The 19,743-nt window shown below is 43.6% G+C and overlaps 1 protein-coding gene across 2 annotated transcripts in view; it reads left to right on the top strand.

The window, feature by feature from the left end:
• Positions 1-2,239: 2,239 nt before the first annotated feature.
• COL12A1 (collagen type XII alpha 1 chain) overlaps positions 2,240-19,743 on the top strand; it is a 137,642-nt gene continuing 120,138 nt past the window's right edge. For both annotated transcript variants that reach the window (XM_079939144.1, XM_079939138.1), the window contains exon 1: positions 2,240-2,381. The gene's annotated coding sequence lies outside the window, so the exon portion shown is untranslated. The remainder of the gene's footprint in view (positions 2,382-19,743) is intronic.

Genomic DNA, 19,743 nt, shown 5'->3' with positions numbered 1-19,743 from the left:
CTTTATCATAAATTAATTGACCATTATAAGCATGGGTTTATTTCTAGGCTCTCTATTCTGTTCCACTGATCTGTGTGTCTGTTTTTCTGCCAGTACCATACAGTATGGATTAGTATAGCTTTGTAATAGAGTCTGAAATTAGGGAGCATGATATCTCCAGCTTTGTTCTTTTTTCTTAAGAATATTTTGACTATTCAGGGTCTCATGAATTTCTATACACATTTTAAAATTATTTGTTCTGGTTCTATGAATAATGCCATTCGTATTTTGATAATGATTGCATTATATCTGTAGATTGCTTTGGGTAGTATGGACCTTATAACAATATTAATTATTACAATCCATTTCTTTGAGCCATTTTCAACTTCTTTCTTTCTGGGAAGTCCAAGGTCAAGGTGATGGCCTATTTGCTTCCTTGTGAGAGCTTTGTTCCTGGCTTGCAGATGGTCACCTCACTGCATCCTCACATGATCCTTCCACTGTGGTGTGGGGAGAGAGTGCTCTGGTGTCTCTTCTTCTTATAAGTGGCACCAATCTTATTGGATTAAAGCCCAACTCTTATGATCTCATTTAACCTTAATTACTGCCATAAAGACCCCATCTCCAAATATAGTCACCTTGAGGTGACTTCAAATATGAATTTTGAGGGGACACACCTGAAAGAAAATAAGGGTAATTTCTGGTCTTTTGTTCATAAATTTCAAGCAAGGGCTCTGGCCCAGGATCCATCAATGCAAAGGTACCATAATTGGTCTCCTTTGTTTTGGGGCCCACTCCTTGCCAACCAATAGCTTCTTCTATTTAAGGAGCTAATGCTCTGAAGAATTTCTCACAGATTAAAACCATGATAAACATTGGATTGAAGATTTAATACTATATGCACTTGGTGTGTTCAATCAAGTGCAGGTAGGCACTTTAATCAAGGAGGTAAACATATTAAAGATATGGTTCTGTTTTTCAAGAGTAACAAATGATGGAAAATATCTTGGTAGAAGAGAAAAACTAGTTAATTCTAGAAATGCGGAATAAATCTTCTGCTCACGATTCTAGTGCAGGAGAAAGAGAAATTCTGAAATGTATGGGATCTGAAATTTGTCACATTTTGTCATCCAAAGATCCACTGCAGCATTTCTTGACGTTTTGATGGGGCTCTACCGAGGGCAGGAGGAGGTATGATTGGAGAAATTCAGAAGATTTAGGCAATAGGCATTTAAGATGGAGCAGTGTGGAGACAGAATGGCTAGTGAGGAGGATATTATAATAGACTAAGCAAGATTAAAAATAGGGAAGTGAATTGTCATTCTTGGGTGAGAGGAAGGTAAGGGTGGCAGGAGGTGTCAGGAAAGATGTTAACGGTAACCTAACGTCTTATGTGTTGTGTGAGAAGCAGAATAGCTGCCCTGAAGAGAGCAGAATTAAGAGAAGTACAGGTAAATGTGTAAAGAGGGTCAGCTACATCTTTCTTAGATTTCCACCTTCAATAACTCAGAGGGGAAAAAGAAGTTGCCAGAGGAAGTGGTCTAGGACTGGAAGTTATAACTTAACAGTTGCAGCATTTTCCTTCAGGAAGGGGACCCACCCTCCAAGGCCCTTGAATGTAAGAATACGGGGAGTGTAGATCAGAGAGGTGCTGCTCGCAGACAAGGAGGGGTGATGCTGTGTTACTTACGCTGAAGGTCACACCAGCTTGGGAGCCAGTCGGGGTCACACTTACGCTCGTGTCCAAATAACCACGTTTCTGAGCTCCATGTGCCCACCTGGGGGCTCTGCCACCCTTCAAGGTGTCCTAGTTCATTTTTGTGAGTCATCAGCACATCACATATGGCCAGGAACATGATTTTCCGTCTTCTTCCCTTTTCTCCTTCTTGTCCAGCTGCTGCGCCAACGCCGCGGCCAGGCACTGCTCTGCCCGGGGCAGCCCTGTGTTGTATGGAGAAATGGGGAGCGCTTCTCCCATCATGTATTCATTCAACAAACATTGAAATGCCTTCTATGCACCTGGCAGGCTTCTAGGCCCTGGGTCATACCTCCATGAACAAGACAGACAAAATCTCTGCTCTCAGTGAGTTATACCCCGAGCCGCTTCCGCAGCGAGGCCTTGAGTCTGGCAACATTTCTGGTGACGATGACCGTCCTGGCTGTGGGCTCCTGTTAGCACCTCTCCAACAAAATCCTCACGTGCCACAAAAAGAAGCAACTGTTTTTAGGCACACCCCAGCCCACGCATATTTAGAGAGCGACCATTTCTTTCTGTTGACGGAACAAAAGCATTCAAGGCTGTAACTGCGCCTGCGGCACTGACGGCCCTTCCCACGACTCTGGAGCCTCAGCCTTGCCCTAGAAGAGTCACGTGACCCGTCCCGGGGTTTTCCCAGAAGAAGGTAAGAGCCTGCCCCGAAGGAGTGCCGAAATCGCCACCTGAGCAAAACAGCCCCACTTTTGACACGACAGGAGTTTGGGCTTTTGGTACAGCCCTCAACATGTCAGTGTTCTCAGGACCCTGTTTCCGTGAGACGCAGACCCAGGGAAAGAACGGTGCGCTCCCCGCCCTTCGCCGGCTCCGCGGGGGCCGCTCTCAACGGCGGCCTGGGAGCGGGAATCGGCTCTTCCCTGAAGGCCGCGGAAGGTCAGCTTTTCCCTTTTATATCGCTTTTCGGGCGTCATTGCCTTCTCCCAGGGCACCCTGTGATAAAAGGCTAGGACCCAGGGCTTCCCTGGTGGCGCAGTGGTTGAGAGTCCGCCTGCCGATGCAGGGGACACAGGTTCATGCCCCGGTCCGGGAAGATCCCACATGCCGCGGAGCGGCTGGGCCCGTGAGCCATGGCCGCTGAGCCTGCGCGTCCGGAGCCTGTGCTCCGCAACGGGAGAGGCCACAACAGTGAGAGGCCCGCGTGCCGCCAAAAAAAAAAAAAAAAAAAAAAAGGCTAGGACCCAAAGGACAGGATACTTTTATGGTAGGACACGGTTTTCCTGGAAGGGGAAAACAAGGGAAATAACGGCTTCACTTAAAACGGCTCAACTGGAAACGAATACTCACACATCCATCCAGATTCGGTAGTGATTTGACACAGCGTTTCCATTGTCTGTTCTGTACCCCGTCGGGGCTTTGGGAGGCGCTGCAAGGGGGCCACCGCACCACTAGGGGGCAGTGTTGTATAGAGACAGAGAAACTTCGCCTCCATCCTATTACCGCAGAATTAAATATTTCAGTAAACCTGAATTTAAAATATCAGGCTTTTGCCCGACAGAAGTTATCTCCTCTGAACTCCTGCAGCACTGCTTACACGAACCCCTAACAGCAAGCCTGCTTCGCATTTGTTATTTCCTCCATTCAATTGTAAAGTTCCTTGAAGTCGACTGATGCTTCTTTAGCCTGTGACATAATATTTGCTGAATAAGTGAATATTTTATGAGTACCCTCTGAATATATGCTACGTTTTTAATGGTTGAGGACATTTTTATAAAAATACAACTTCGATGTTTAATGTGGAGTAGAAAGTATTAAATAAGGGAGACAAAACTAACCCGACATTGGTTTATATAACAAACATGAAGTTCTTTCTTTGTTAAGTGTTGCCACCTCTGTTAGGTCGTTTGATCCTCATAATAACCCTGTGGAGTGAGTTGAATACTGAGTCCAGGTGGCCCCCGAGGAACCACAGTCCCCAGAGACTGAGCTTATTCTTGGATGGGGAGGTCAGGCTGATGACACCCTCGTTCTTAAGTCAGTGTTCATTCCTTCTTTTCCTGAGCGCTCTGGCACAGAGGAAGTTCCCAGAGGAAGATGCAGTGTCTCTGGCTACTCAGGCAGGCGGGGGCAGGAGGCCCAAGTTGAAACATTGGTAGAGATATGAAAAAATAATGAATAAGATATCACAATGTAAATGGTGGTTAGTTTTCTCCAGTGGTGAGATTTAGGATGATTTTTTTACTTTTCTCTTTATCTCTTTCTGCATTGTCTAATTGTTTACACATTGACTACTTGTTACTTTGAAAATAAAAATGGCTCTTACCATTTTGAAAAAAAAAAATGAATAGAAATGAGACAATGTTGGTCCCGAACCGTGTGGAACAGGTGGACAGGTTACAGGTGACGCTGAGGTTGAGGACTGGAGCGAGGGCGCATGCAGGCTGCCGGGGCCACAGCTGCGGTGGAGGGGGCTCTCCTGGACACAGCAGGTTGGACACAGGTCAGGCCGGAGTCAGGGGAGAGGGGGGCACATGGACAGAGGGGTGTCCCAGCCCACGGAGCCCCTCTACTGCTGCCACTAGTGCTTGACTGTGAGAGTCCGTCCACGTGGACACTAGGAAAGACTTCATAAGTTTCTGTTGGACACCCGGCTGAAGGGAAGACTCTCCATCATGACTACACGCCTTATCTGTCATTAATATCCACGTGTCATCTTGACTGTGCCTTTATCAGGCCTTGTACTGAGTACCTGATAAGTGTTAGGCATTATTATCTGCTGATAGCGTGCCTCATTGTCACTGCTGTCATATCATGCCACGGAGGCTGATTCTGACCAGTTGTCTTACTGAGTTTGGGAGACAGAAACAGTGAAACCAACAGAGAGCCCAACACTTTTCACCACTGGTGACCTGGCAGCTCCTAGGACATTCCAGGCTGCCTCGCATGAGGGGAGCATCGTTGGCGGAACGGTGTCCAGCCCCGAAAACTAAGGGTGAGCCAAGATTTCTTGTTTTTTTTTTTGTTCTGATGACGAGGCCTTAACATCTGAGGGAGAGCTAAGCACTTTGCCGTACTCGCCAGCTCTTTTTGGAAGTGACAGGTCCCATCTTAGGCCAACTTCAACATGCCTTTCTTCTTATTTTAAGAATTTAAAAAACTGGGAGACAGGAATAATATCCATATATTTAAAAAACTTGTATTTTGAAAATTTTCAGACAAAGAAAAATAGAGAAAAGTGCAATCAATACTTGTATACTTGCCATCTATATCTGACAACTGTTATCTTGCTGCATACACTTCATGTATGTATTTTTTTACTAAATCATTTAAAATTGTAGAGTATATGGAATTTCACACCAAAATGCTACATAACATAGTAGCAAATTCACTCCTAACGAATGAAATATTATTTCCTATTATACTGGCTGTGTTCGTTTGTCTCAACCCCCAAATGTCTTTTATATCATTTTATATATCACAAAATACAGAAGTATAGGTTTTATATAGTTGATGGTAACTGCTGTGTATATATGCTCAATTCCATGTTATCCAAACAAAGCTATTTGTAAGTCTTGCGCTTTGCATTCTCAAATGTGCTCGTAAAAATAACTTCCTAAAATTTCCTTCAACGTTTCCTGCTTAAAACAAAGAAAAACAAACAAATGAACAGAGTAATATAAATAATATAATTTAATATAAATTAAGACTGAATTGAGAATATTTGGGTATTGAATACTTTATTTCCACATAGTGGACTCTGTCTTAGTTGGAGCATCGTTGAATTCCTTCCCTTCCCTCCTACTAATATGTGCAAAATATATCAGGTTCTCTTTCTTTCTGAATGGTTGGCCTGTCCCTAGGGATTTTATTTGATTTTTCTTTTTTAAAAAATAAATTGTATTAATTAATTTATTTATTTTTGGCTGCTTTGGGTCTTCATTGCTGCCCACGGGATTTCTTTAGTTGCGGCGAGCGGGGGCTACTCTTTGTTGCTGTGCGTGGGCTTCTCATTGTGGTGGCTTCTCTTGTTGCGGAGCACAGGCTCTAGGTGCGCAGGCTTCAGTGGTTGTGGCACACGGGCTCAGTAGTTGTGGCTCACTGGCTCTAGAGCGCAGGCTCGGTAATTGTGGTGCATGGGCTTAGTTGCTCTGCAGCATGTGGGATCTTCCCTGACCAGGTCTTGAACCCGTGTCCCCTGCACTGGCAGGCGAATTCTTAACCACTGTGCCATCAGGGAAGTCCCTATTTGATTTTTCTTGTGACATTGTTCTGAGGAATACTCATTACTCCAGGCTCTCACTTGAATCTCTTATTCAAGAAAAAGTTGGTCAGCTTGATCAATACGGAGCGAGAGGTGTTCAGAGGAGAAAGGGATGAGATTCCAGATGCTCGTCCGCTTTGCTAGGTGGGCAAAGCAATATGAAACCAGCCCTCCACCTTCAGAGGGGAGAACAGGGCAGGCCCAGAATTGTCCACCAAGTGGGCGTTCCTTTCACACTGGGCTACTTGCCTTTTTTTCTCTGCTCATGTCTGTTGGAGGATGGACAAAGCTGACAGCTTTGTGCTGTGGGTTTAGGTGTAGGAGAACCTCTCCCACTGCTAGTTGGCTGTCTTTGAATTTTCTTTTCCTTTGGAGACCACGAAGTGTGAGAGAAAACAAGCCTCCAAGTTTACTAGTTTGAAATTCTGGTTATGAGCGTCTTTGTCTTAGTGGAGTTGATTTTGGCCTCGTCAAAAATAACCTGGGGTTGACCAGAAGTCCTGGTCCCTTTTCACAAAAACCATGACTTCTCTCTTGAAATAGTGCATCCTGGGGGAAGAGGTACATGACGCTCAAGTGGGAATTACTCACAGGGAGAGTAACGAGGGCTGAGGGTCTGGAGGTGACGGTGGAAAGCAGGCTCTGTGGACTCAGGTCAGTTAAGGTGGTTCAATCGAGTAGGTGACAGGAGGGCCAGTCTTTAAGGGGTGTGTGGTGGTACTTAATTATGCCCACCAGTCCTGTGACACTCCTCCTGTCAAGAGGCGGAATCTCTGTTCCTTCTCCTTGACCCGGAGCGGTCTTGCGGCTGCCTTGAGGAATGCATATAGCTGAAGTGATGCTCTGTGATTTCCCAGGCTGGGGTGGGAAGTCACACAGCATCTGACACTTTCTCTTGGGACACTCGCTCATGGATCCTCAGCTGCCCTGTAAACGGTCAGCTGCCCAGAGGTCAGCACGTGGGGGGCCCTCCCAGAGAGGAAGAGAGAGAAGCATCCAGGGACCCCCAGCTGTTGGGCTGCTGCAACCCAGGTGCAGAGATGAGTGGAGAAGCTTCAGGATGACCTCAGCCCAGCCACTGCCCGACTGCAGCCACATAGGGACTACAGTCACGGAGCAAAGGAAATGAATATTATTGTTTTGAGCCATGATTTGGGGTAACTTTTTACACATCAATAGACAATTGGAACAAGGTACTAAAACACTGCTGAACACACTGAAAGAACGATGCTGATAAACTTAAGTTCCCTCATGAAAACTCCGATGAAATGTGCATCGATTTGCCTCCACTGAAGTGAAGGGTGATTCGTCTAAAAGCACTTCAGTTCAGCACGTGTCCATCTCTGCTGTGTATCTGTGTGAAAAGCAATGGAATAAATCCCGTCTCCTTTTACCAGGGCGGGCCTGGGGAGGTTGGGACGGAAGGAGGGGAAAATAACTTTCCCTCCACCCTTCTGAGACCCCTGTAAGAAAAGACAGGTTAACAGAGAAAAACAAGCAGAGGTTCATTAGCGTGTAGACCTCATGTGTGCATGGGAGACCCCTGGGGGAAAATGAGTGATTCCTGGTGGTGGTTTGGAGATCAGGACTAAACACCATCTTACTAGGGAAAGGGGAGGGATGCAGGCCTCTTAGAAGAGGGCAAATGACGTTTAGGGGAGAGGAGTGGGCCCTTAGAAGAACAGGTAGTGCTGTGATAGTTGGTGACAAGAGTTTGTCTGGATGTGGTATGACTTTCAGTCCCCTTTCCTGAGATAAGCGTCAGGCTTCCCAGGTTAGGTTGAGGAAACTCCCGTGAGGGGATTTATGGCATCTGGGTTCCTTCTGGAGAATCTGTCTTTAGACACACGAGGGGAGTTCACAGAAAGCCTCTTCCTGCATTTGCGGTTTTCCAAGTGCCTACAGTTCAAAGCAGTCAATATATCAGAGCAGCATACGTTGGGGTGCATGTCCTCAAGTCCTACTGTCATGCTTTGGGGTGGCAGATTCTGCCTCCTTCAGCACCATGATGTAGAAGAGGCTGACTTCTGGGCAAAGCTTTGCTCCCTGGTACAAAGGTGCAGGAGGATAAGGGCTTCCCTCCAGCCTCCGGGTGTGATGAGGTGGTGCTGGGCGCCCACCTGGCAACCCCGAGGTGACAGGAACCAACTCCTGCCCTGGCGGAGGGGACAGGCAGGAAACCACTGGTTCCTTCTTCACTTGGCTGCTGAATTCACCAACCTGGAAGTGTGGGCCGCTGGGCTTCTTGTTAGATAATCAGTGTCCTTAATGCTTAAACCTCTTTTAGCAAGATTTCCTATTATTTGTAGCCAAAACCATAATTGATGCAGTTGACATTTGTGGCTTCTAAGGAATGAGTGATTTAAAAATTGCTTTCTAAATTTAAAACCCTTTAGCGTATCTCCCAAGAGGTCACCTTGTTCCAAAAGTCACAAAAGAAAGCTGAAGGGAGAGCTAGTGCTTAATAAAAGCAGGGCCTATTTTGCTGTTTTTTCCCTCTCAGGATACTGACTCTGCTTTAGCAAGTCAAAGCAAATTAGTAATAAATCTATTTTTGTTCCTTCAGTTTCTGCAAATTTTCGTGTGCAGAAAATAATTTGAAATCCAAAAGTGAAGTACGAAATGCTATGTCAGATTGTTACTTTTAGGATTTTGTAGTCAAAAGCTGTCAGGGGCTGAAATTAAGTCCTTCGCTGTCTGATTTTAGCATTCGAGGATAGCCAGCTGTTGCACGCTGAATTGTGTTGCCCTCAATTCATATGTTGAAGCCCTAACCCCTGGCTCCTTAGAATGTGACTGTATTTGGGGAATAGAGCCTTCAAGAGCTGATTAAGTTAAAGTGGGGTAGTTAGGGTAAACCCTAATCCAATATGACTGGTGTCCTTATAAGAAGAGGAGATTGGGACACAGACACACACAGAGGATGACCACGTGGCCACACAGTGAGGAGGCAGCCATCTGCAAGCCAGAGAGAGAGGCCTCAGGAGAAGTCAGACTTGTCTACGCTTTGATCTCGGGCTTCCAGCCTCTAGAACTGTGAGGAAATAAATTTCTGTTATTTCAGTCGCCTAGGCTGTGGTATTTTGTTATGAGAGCCCCAGTAAACTAATACGACTGATACGTGACATTTGACATATGGTAATTGGGTTATAGTTTCTTTATCCCTTCTTTTCATCACTCATAAAAGGAGGGGTGAAAGCATTGCAACTTGAGACATTTCCAAATGAGTTAAAACACCGTATACCATATATACCGTGGTATATCCAGTGCCACTTGTTTTGAAGGGCATACTTTTTTTATTAATAGGTAATCAGTTTCATCTCACCTGCACTGTATGTCAAATAGATGTTTACAGAGTATGGTTTGAAGGTGGCATCACATTATTAGGCTGCCGGGTTTGCCCACAGGTCTCAATCTAATTTGGGAAAGAATAAGAGACTTGGAAAGGCTGAGACTGTGCTGGGAGAGGGATTTTTCATGGAAGATTTTGGAGCCACGTCTTGGATAATGAGGTTTTTGTGAAGGAGAAGAGACAGAATAAAGTCTGAGTCATTGGTTTTTCTTTTTTTTTTGGCTGCGTTGGGTCTTTGTTGCTGCACGCGGGCTTTCTCTAGTTGCGGCGAGCAGGGGCTACTCTTCGTGGCGGTGCGCAGGCTTCTCATTGCAGTGGCTTCTCTTTGTTGTGGAGCACGGGCTCTAGGCACGTGGACTTCAGTAGTTGTGCCCCTGGGGCTCTAGGTGCGTGGGCTTAGTAGTTGTGGTGCACGAGGTTAGTTGATCTGTGGCATGTGGGATTTTCCTGGACCAGCGCTCGAACCCGTGTCCCCTGCATTGGCAGGCGGATTCTTAACCACTGCGCCACGAGGGAAGTCCCTGAATCACTGATTTTAGACTGTGCATAGCTGTGAGACAGAGATGTTAGAAATATTGCTAACGCTTTACATTTACTAGTGAATAAGGAAACACTCAAAAGATTTTATTTTTGCTCTGTGCTCCCAGAAGATAAATTAGTTTCCTAAAGAATATGATCCAAGATCTGTTGGACTGACTCCTTTTTAAGGTTGTTTGGAGGCAAATTTGTTTCCTACGTATAATAATTCATGTGATTAGTCTTTGGCCTAATTATACATTCAGTTCTCAAACCAGTTAGTCCTTAAGTAAATGGCAATGCTGTTTTCTATTTAATTTCTGAAAAAAAGAAAAATAATGGAAATCTCCTTGCTAGTTTTTGTTATTACATTGCAATTAATGGAAATATGTAGTTATTCCCTTCCCCCCACCCCGCCAGGTCATTCTGATGCTATGGAAATTACCCAGGATGCTTTCTAATAAAATAAGAATAATAGATCAACAATCTTATCTAGGTTTTCTCAGGTCTATCTTGTAAAATTAGCCATCAGGAAATATCGGCCAAAATAGAACATGAGCGCATACAACAAAATGTCATTTTTGAGCTTGGTTCCCAGGAAAAGATATACAGAAAGCTGAAACATTTTTGCATTTTCTTGCCCAGTTTTCAGTGACATTCTTGGAAATGAAAGCCTGAATTTCTAAAAAGAAAGCCAATTCTCTTTGATATATTGACATGCAAATTTGGGAAAGGCCTTCAATGGCTACCAGATGACTGGAAAAGGCAACTGTAATTTTTTTTTTTTTTTGTGGCCCCCTTGCTGTGTTGGGAGTGCAGAGTCTCAGTCACTGGACCAACAGGGAAGTCCCTCAGTTTTGTTTTGTTACAAAGAATGTAGCCAATTTATTAGCAAATGTGCCTGATTATAATAAATTAATAATTAGAAAATATATATAAGAAGAACTTTTTTTTAAAAAAGGGAACAAAGTATTTTAAAAAAAATATTTATTTATTTATTATTTATTTATTTAGGCCGCGTGGGTCTTAGTTGCGGCATGCGTGCAGAATCTACAGAATCTAGTTCCCTGACCAGGGGTTGAACCCGGGCGCCCTGCACTGGGAGCGCAGAGTCTTACCCACTGGACCACCAGGGAAGTCCCAAGAAGAACTTTTTATTTGGAGAGTTTTGGCACTATCTTGTACAGGAATACAAATTTTAACCTTTGCAAATGCAGTAAGAATTCACACACAAAGTTGCAGTTGATAGAGGCAGAAGCAATCAGGTGTATTTGACAACCAACCTGCCATGGAAGCTTTAAGGAAGGCCTATGAGGTGGAATTTAATGGAAAATAAAATATTTTTAAAGGAAAACACAACTCTGCAAAAGACATTTTTCTCATTTTATAAATACATTATTAAGTGCTATTTGCTTTCGTGGAGCACTGTTCTTTTTTTTAACTAGGTTACCAGGACTGTAAGCGAACTTCTGCGTGAGGGGTGAGGGAGGGGAGAGGATTAGACTAAATTCTCTCTTTTGCGGCTCTAAGATCCTATGATCTCCTGACCAAGAGACCATGGCTGTAATAGCTAATATTTGTCTAGCACCTACTCTGTGCCAGGCACTGTCCTTAGAGCTTCATAAAGTAATCTGTGAAGCTTCAGGGTAATACTAGGTGAAAAAACAAATAGCTCCCAATCAGAGGAAAATTTTGACAATTAAATTGTAGAGTTCATGTTTTAACTAGAAAATGCACTATCTTGAAGACCCCAGTATTCTGAGGGATAAAGGGAATCTCATCTTTGATTCAGGGACTACTGGTTATCCTACACCACCCATCCTTTCCATTACTAGCAGCTGGCTCACGACTTCTTGGAATAAAGACTACATTTCCCATCATCCCTTCCTGCTAGGCATGGCCATGTGACTAAGTTCTGGCCAATGGAATAGATATGGAAATATTGTGGGGTAACATGCAGTAACCTGCTTTGTGAGACTATGCATATGCTTTACTTAGATCATCAGATTGTACTGTTTTTGTTGCCTCTTTGGGAAGGGACTTTGGTACCATGAAGTAACACACCATGCTAAATGATTCCTGGATGTCCCGCAATGAGGCAGTATGACAGTCAACCAGATTTTCTATGTGCTTAACTTTTTTTAAAAGTCAAGCTATTAAATCAACGAATTGAAGTAAACAGGACACGAAGTAGTAAAATAGTAGATATTAGAAAACGGACGATCAATAAAGTCTGTGTTTATCCTTGAGTCACTGAGGAATTGACAGATCACGATGCTAAAGCCAAGGATTCTTGTTCTTACTACGTAACAGCCCTGTTTATTTATGAACTTGGTTTTCTGGATTCTCAAGATCATCTACCACTTCCTTGGAAAGAACAAGTCACATTTTAATATGTCTCACCGGCATGCTCTGCATGTCTCCACCAATGCACTTGTTACTCAGTGTCATGGTTCACTCCGCTCTCTTCTCCATTGGATTATAAACTCGTTAAAGTCAAGGACCAGGTCTTTCATCTCTGTATTCCTAGATCCCAGCAAAGTGCATGACTTATGGCAAATATGCAATAAATTCTTTTTTTAAACATGTTTTTCTCAGATCTGAGATTCAAAAAAATCTCAAACACCACACCACCATTATGATACAGAACATTTCCTTCACCCCCGAAAAGGTCCATTTGCTCCTTTGCTGTCAATCCCCCACCCCTACCCCCAGCCCCTGGAAATCACTGTTCTGATTTCTGTCTCTATAGTTTGCTAGCTATACTGTCATATAAATGAAATCATATGTAGTTTGTATCCCTTTGTGTCTGACTTTTTTTCACTGGGTCTAATCTAATGAGTTTGAGATCCATCCATGTTGCCAATTTCAGTAGTTTATTCGTTTTTGTATCTAAGTAATATCCCTTGTATGCATGGTCTAAATGTGTTTATCCACTAGATGATATTATAGTTGTTTTCAGTTTTTTACTGTTATGGGTAAGGCTGCTATAAACGTTCACACACAGCTCTTTATATGGACATATATTTTCATTTCTCTTGGCTAAATACATAGGATAGGGATTTCTGGGTCATACAGTAAGTGTGTGTTTATAATAATAAAATGCTAACTTTCCCCAAGGCAGTTGTACCAATTTACATTTCTACTGGCAGTGCATGCAGTTTTCAGTTCACTAGGGCTTTGAAAATAAATATCATAACCATACTTGTACTAGATTTTCGGTTTTATAGTTGTAAGATATTACTAAGTTATGGAAAAAAAAAAAACACAACAATGTGTCAAAGTAGATGGATAGATGTGCTGAGGTCTAGCTTTTTTGGTTGCCAGAGTAGAAAGATATTGAATCAGACCGATTCCTCCCCAAATAATTCCTCCACTGTTTTAGTGAGCGATACTTGAAATTCCTTCTGTGCAGTGTCATGTTTCCTGCCAAATTTGTTCGCATTCAGAGTCCCCAGGAAGCTGATCTGACAGGATCGCTCCATCAGGGTTGATCAGGATCATTCTCCAAAGGCCTAGCTAAGAGTGGGGTGGCGAGAGCCATTCCGAGGATGGAGAGTCTGAGTCCACGGACGAGGCAAAGATGGGAAGTGGGATGCCACCATGAGGCAGAGACAGGACAAACCGCCAACAGCCAGGCGCGAAGGAGGCTGGGGCAGGAACTGGCAGTAGAACTGGGTTTGAGAACTAGGGGTGCCACTTTCTAGTCATGTTGCCTCCTATTTAAACATCAGATTTCTTTGTTTTCATCTGAGGTGCTGAGGAAATAACATTAGCTCCATCTGCGCTGAATGACCGTTGTTGTGGACATTGCATGGAGATGCACGGGAACCCTAACCCTAAGTGCACTTTCTGCTTCATGAGTGTCTTTTATTTTATTTTATTTTTTAAAATTTATTTTATTTATTTATTTTTGGCTGCATTGGAGCTTCGTTGCTGTGCGCGGGCTTTCTCTAGTTGTAGCGAGTGGGGGCTCCTCTTCATTGCGGTGCTTGGGCTTCTCATCGCGGTGGCTTATCTTGTTGCAGAGCACGGGCTCTAGGCTCACGGGCTCAGTAGTTGTGGCGCACGGGCTTACTTGCTCTGCGGCATGTGGGATCTTCCCGCAGCAGGGCTCGAACCCGTGTCCCCTGCATTGGCAGGCGGATTCTTAACGACTGCGCCACCAGGGAAGCAGAGTGTCTTTTATTTGGTCAGTTTTTTAAACTGCTTTCCCTCCGTTAATTCTCTTCTGTTGAACCTTCTTTTGACTTTTACCCCCTACCTACCATATCAGTGGTGTCTCCTCGCAGATTAATCTCTTTTCCTGCCCCTTTGAAACATAAGACAAACACAGCATCTTTTTACAGGAGAAGCTAAGTCATAGTCATTTATAAAATGCCTACATTTTCCTGGAAAATTTCCTATATTCCCTTTCTATTTATAACTGCATTTTGTTTTGCCTTTTTTTGTGTTCCAGAATAATGTTTGTAAAAACAATGTCATGTAATCCTTTCAATGCCCTCTATGAGAGGAAAGATGAAATGAAGTTTTAATGGAGTAAATGACTCGCTGGGGAAAACACATGTCTGTGCAGTGATGTCACCAGTGATGATTCCACGGCCTCATTGTTCTCTGGGGACCTGCTGTTTCCATAGACTGTCTAGCTCACAGGATGGTTTTGCTTTCAAGTAAAGCCAGTCTCCAAACTATGCTAAGTGTGCGGGCCAGGACTTAGCAGGAGTTAAGGAATTTCTGAAGACAACAGTGCAAAGGGGATTCCTCTGTACTTTGCAGCTAGTTCTCCAGACTGAGGGGCATGAGTCCAAAATTTGAATATGGTCTTGTTAAATCTGATATCAGTAACCAGGACTTTATGACGCCGTGGATAGGGCTTGGCCTAGCTTACTTATTAGCTACCAAGTGCACACTTTCTATGGACATCGAATGTCCACAGAAAGTGGACATTTACCACTGGATTGCTGTCTATCAGCGGTCACCCCCCGTTCTCTCCTCTCCTTCTTCTATAATAATAGAACCTTAGAGTTTTAGATGGGCACCTGGACGGCAGAATAAACTACATTGTCAAGCTCCTTTGCAGCTAGATAGGACCACGTGACTAAGTTCTGGCCAATGAGATATAATCACAGTCATCAAAGAGCAGCTTGTGGGAAACTTCCTCAGAAGACCACACAGATCACCGTGTGACCAGCCCACACCTTATTTTGCCCTTTGCTTTTTCCTTCTTGCTAAAATTGTATGTCATGTCTTGTACGTATATACCTTGAAACAGAGGACTCATCCGTGGAGTCGTGAGATGGAAGGAGCCCAGGTACCTGAAGAGTTCATGGAGCAGATCCACTGTATCAGCTGTGGACTGCCTCCCTCTTGCTTTTGTGAGTGTTTTAGTCCCTGCTTTTTCTGTTTTCTGCTGCCAGCAGTGGAACCCTTCTGATGCAATAGAATGCCAGTTGTAAAGAGACTCACAGACATAGAAGACGAACTTATGGTTACCAAAGGGGAAAGGGGTGTGGAGGGAGGTATAAATGAGGAGCTTGGGATTAACATATACAGACTACTCTACATAAAGTACAGACTACTTTACATAAAATACGTAAGCAACAAGGACCTACAGTAGAGCATGGGGAACTGTACTCAATATTTTGTACTAATCTATAAGGGAAGAGAGTCTGAAGAATAATATATATATACACATATATATAAAAAGAATCTCTGTACTGTACACCTGAAAGTAAGATGATATTGTAAATCAACCATACATCATTAAAAACTTTTTTTAAAAAAAGTGAGTGCAGCAAAGTTCTCACGGGATCCCAGAGGAGAATCTTCCTCAGGAAGAAAGCAGACGTTGCCTGTCACAGGACACGAGTCACTCTGCTGGTCTGTATCTTCACCTGCGCTCAGAACAGTCACAGGCTGCTTTAGTGTCTGCATCGAGGAGGGAGTTACCGCCCCTTCTTTCTCTGGGAGCAGAACTCATGGCCCCAGGCGTCTGGTCTCCTTCCTAGCGGCTCTGTCAGCTGTACTGCTAAGCGTTGAGCGGGCCAGGCGCATCTCGTTGCATATGTCACTGCCTGTTTGCGGCAAGTTTTGTTTTCCTTTAACTTCAAAGGATTGCAGATGCAGATATGTTGTGATAGGCGGCAGGGAGCCTTCCACTGCTCTAGTCCAGCCCATCCTCCAGACAGTGAGGCGATGAGTCCCAACATGTTTTGCCAAATTAATGACGTGCCCAGGAATAGGGTACCCAGAAGAGTGGAAAGAAGCCCAACCAGGCAGTTGGCACCTGGATTCTAGTCCTGGCACCACTGATAAGCTGATACAGACATGACCTTCAGCCAGCTACTCAGCTGCTCTGCTTCCCAGGTTTTGCAAATGTGAAATGAGGGAGCGGGTTGCATGATTTCTAAGATCCCTTTGCTCCCATCACTCTGTGATAATCCCATCGTCATTAGCTGGGGCCCACCCACCATACTGTTTCATGTCTTTCTCTAAAATTATTCAACTAATCTGTTGAGTACAAATATTTACTTTTTTGAAACTGAAGTATAGTTGATTTACAATATTAATTACCGCTGTACAGCAGCGTGACTCAATTATACATCTATGTACATTCTTTTTCGTATTCTTTTCCATTATGGTTTATCACAGGATATTGAATATAGTTCCCTGTGCTATACAGTAGGACTGTGTTGTTTATCCATTCTAGATATACCGGTTTGCATCTGCTAATCCCAATCTCCCAATCCATCCCTCTCCCACACCCCTCCCTCTTGGCAACCACAAGTCTATTCTCTATGCCCCTGATTCTGTTTCATAGATAGGTTTATTTTGTGCCATATTTTAGACTGTTGAGTACAAATACGGTAAAAAACATTACCAGTATTTTCATCAGAAGAAATAAAACAGAAATTTCTCACCTTTGGACATCTACTTTAACGTCAGCACCAGTAAGAACAAGAGATAAATAGCATCTTGAATCTTGAGTGTCCTTTGGCAAATGACACTGGACCTTGTTTCTGTCTGATTTAGACTTTTGAGCCACTGACAAGTGAACCAGGGTCCCTGCAGGTGTGACGTGGAGGTGGGCATTGTGGAGACTTGGGAAGCTGGTGGGGCTGGATCTGATTCGCTGCCCCACTTGCCAGCTCTGGCCAATACACTTTCCCTCAGTTTGCTGGTTTTCTCATAATACTTTTCCTAACTGCTGCTGCCAACACTGAACCCAAATTTAAACACCCCCTTGGACCACGGATTTGGGGACCAGCCCTACGGGTGGTTGGTCCTCTTTACCTGCCGGTTCTAGGTGAGGACACTCCATCTTCCACTGGCAGCCGGGTTCCCAGCATTTCCTTAACACGAAGGGACTTGGCTTAGACGGGCACATGTCAACCCTCATCGGCCATCAGAATTATCCAGGCAGCTTCAAAAGCATACAGATGCCCGCGCCAGCCTGGATCAGGTTCAACTGGTGTAAGGGCGGTGCTCAGGCATCAGTACAGAAATTGACAGAAATTGGTCAGTCTCACCAAGTGACTTTTTGTGCTGGGAGGCTTGGGACCTATTGGCTCAGACCCTCCAGGGCCACCTCAGGCCACATGGTGACCTTGCAGTAGGACGACAGTGGGAGGAACATGGCTGAGCCAGGCCCACGCCGTGACCACGCTGTGAAAGCCCATTATTGATGGGCCGAGACCCTCGCCTCAGCTCCAGTGTAAAGGTCTGAAACAGCATCAGGCACTGCTGGAAAATGCGATACCAGACGTTGCAACTTCATTTTCACAGGTCATAAGCAAAATAGTGAGGGCCTAGGACCTCATTTCGCAAACGTGGTGATAAAAACATACACGTGATCCGCAATCCTTGGTTTTCTAATTACGTCCCTGTTACGGACACAGCCTTCGGTGTTCCTAGCACCAGAGGTCATAATCTTTTATTCTGGGGGCAGTTTGTGGTTTTGTTCCAAAGCCGTTGCTATCAGAAAAACAACCCCAAAACTGCAAGAAAAGAAGCCATTCAATAAATAAAACCACCCTTTTTTTTTTTTTAAAAAAAAGGAAAAACTAGGCCATATGCGAGAGTTTGAGGTGATTATTTTTTCAGTTTAAGCAATGAATGAGAACTTGATGTACTTTCATCTAGATGAGTCCAACACTCTGGCAGCGGATAGACAGGGGGAGGATGGAGACATTGTTTAAGCATTTTCCAGATGCTTTTGTATCACATGCAGTGTTATGTATTTAGCCGCCCATGAGTAAGCTTGCAGGAGGCCAAGGCCAAACAACGCCATCGTTTTCCATTTGAATAACTGCCTGTCTCAGAGAGTGCAAATGTGACTCTAGTAGTTTTTCACAGTTTGCAAAATCCTGAGAAAAAGAGACACGAATACACCTGTCTTAAAAAAATAAATCCATATTTGAATCTGAGGTCATTTGTAGAGATGTAGATGGACCTAGAGACTGTCATACAGAGTGAAGTAAGTCAGAAAGAGAAAAACAAATATCGTATATTAACGCATATGTGTGGAATCTGAAAAAATTGGTATAGACAATCTTATTTACAAAGCAGAAATAGAGACACAGCAGTAGAGAACAAATGTATGGATACCAAAGGGGAAGGGGAGGTGGTGGGAGATTGGGATTGACACATATATGTGTGGAATCTGAAAAAATTGGTGGTGGGAGATTGGGATTGACATATATGTGTGGAATCTGAAAAAATTGGTATAGACAATCTTATTTACAAAGCAGAAATAGAGACACAGCAGTAGAGAACAAATGTATGGATACCAAAGGGGAAGGGGAGGTGGTGGGAGATTGGGATTGACATATATACACTATTGATGCTATTTATAAAATAGATGACTAATGAGAACCTGCTGTATAGCACAGGGAACTCTACTCAGTGCTCTGTGGTGACCTAAATGGGAAGGAAATCCAAAAAAGAGGGGACATATGGATACGTAGAGCTGATTCACTTTGCTGTACAGTAGAACCTAACACAACATTGTAAAGCAATTATACTCCAATAAATATTTTAAAAAAAGAATCTGAGATACTATTTTTAATATATTAAAAATTATAATTTATTAATATAATAGAAATTATATAATAGTTATTAATATAATAGAAAGCTACCAATAAACTTTATTAGGAAAAAACCCACAAGGATTTTGATCATATAGAAGGCACATCTGAAGCTGTTGTGTCCTGTCCTCCTAAAGCTAACTCGCCTGCCTCACTTCCCTAATTTTCTCCATGGCACCATCATTCTTCCAGTCATCTGACTTTGCTTGCTCATCTTAAGATATCTTCCCATCCTTACTTCCTACAGCCTTCCTCTTTGCCGGCCACTGCTGTGAGCACCTTGATACGGACCCTCCGCATCTTCTGCCTGGACTTCGGCATACCCTCTTCCCCAGCAAGTTACTATGAGCTCCATTGCCAGATTAGGCTTTTTTACAAGAGTTTTTAAATCATTCTTTTAACAAGCATTTCTTCTAATATAATAGAAAGACCATAGGCTTAGATGTCAGAGAGCTGAATTCAGATCCTGGTTCCAAAATTGACCAGCAAATCACTAGACTCCTCTGAGCCTCGATTTCTCATCTATAGCATAGAGAGGGAAATCAGATTCCGTGAACTAATAAGTAGAAAATGTTCTGTGCAGGGTCTGGAATACACCCTGTAAATGATTATATTTAAGGGATTAAATTCCAGAATCACAGCTACTTCCACGCCCCACTGCTATTCCAGTTGTGTTCACAAACTTTCTGCTAAAACAACTCAGCTTTATTTATTGTCCAAGATATTTCCTGTCCTTTGCTAATTTTTCAGCTTCTCATTTTGAATCTGGTGTCTGGAATGCTTAGTTCTAGTCCTTTCAAGTTTCCCTCCTCCAGAAATGCTTCAGGGACCATCTCGA

Source organism: Stenella coeruleoalba, assembly GCF_951394435.1.
Source record: "Stenella coeruleoalba genome assembly, chromosome: 12".
Lineage (NCBI taxonomy): Eukaryota > Metazoa > Chordata > Mammalia > Artiodactyla > Delphinidae > Stenella > Stenella coeruleoalba.
Note: the sequence above shows the minus strand (reverse complement) of the source record. Positions and strands in the feature narration are given on the sequence as shown.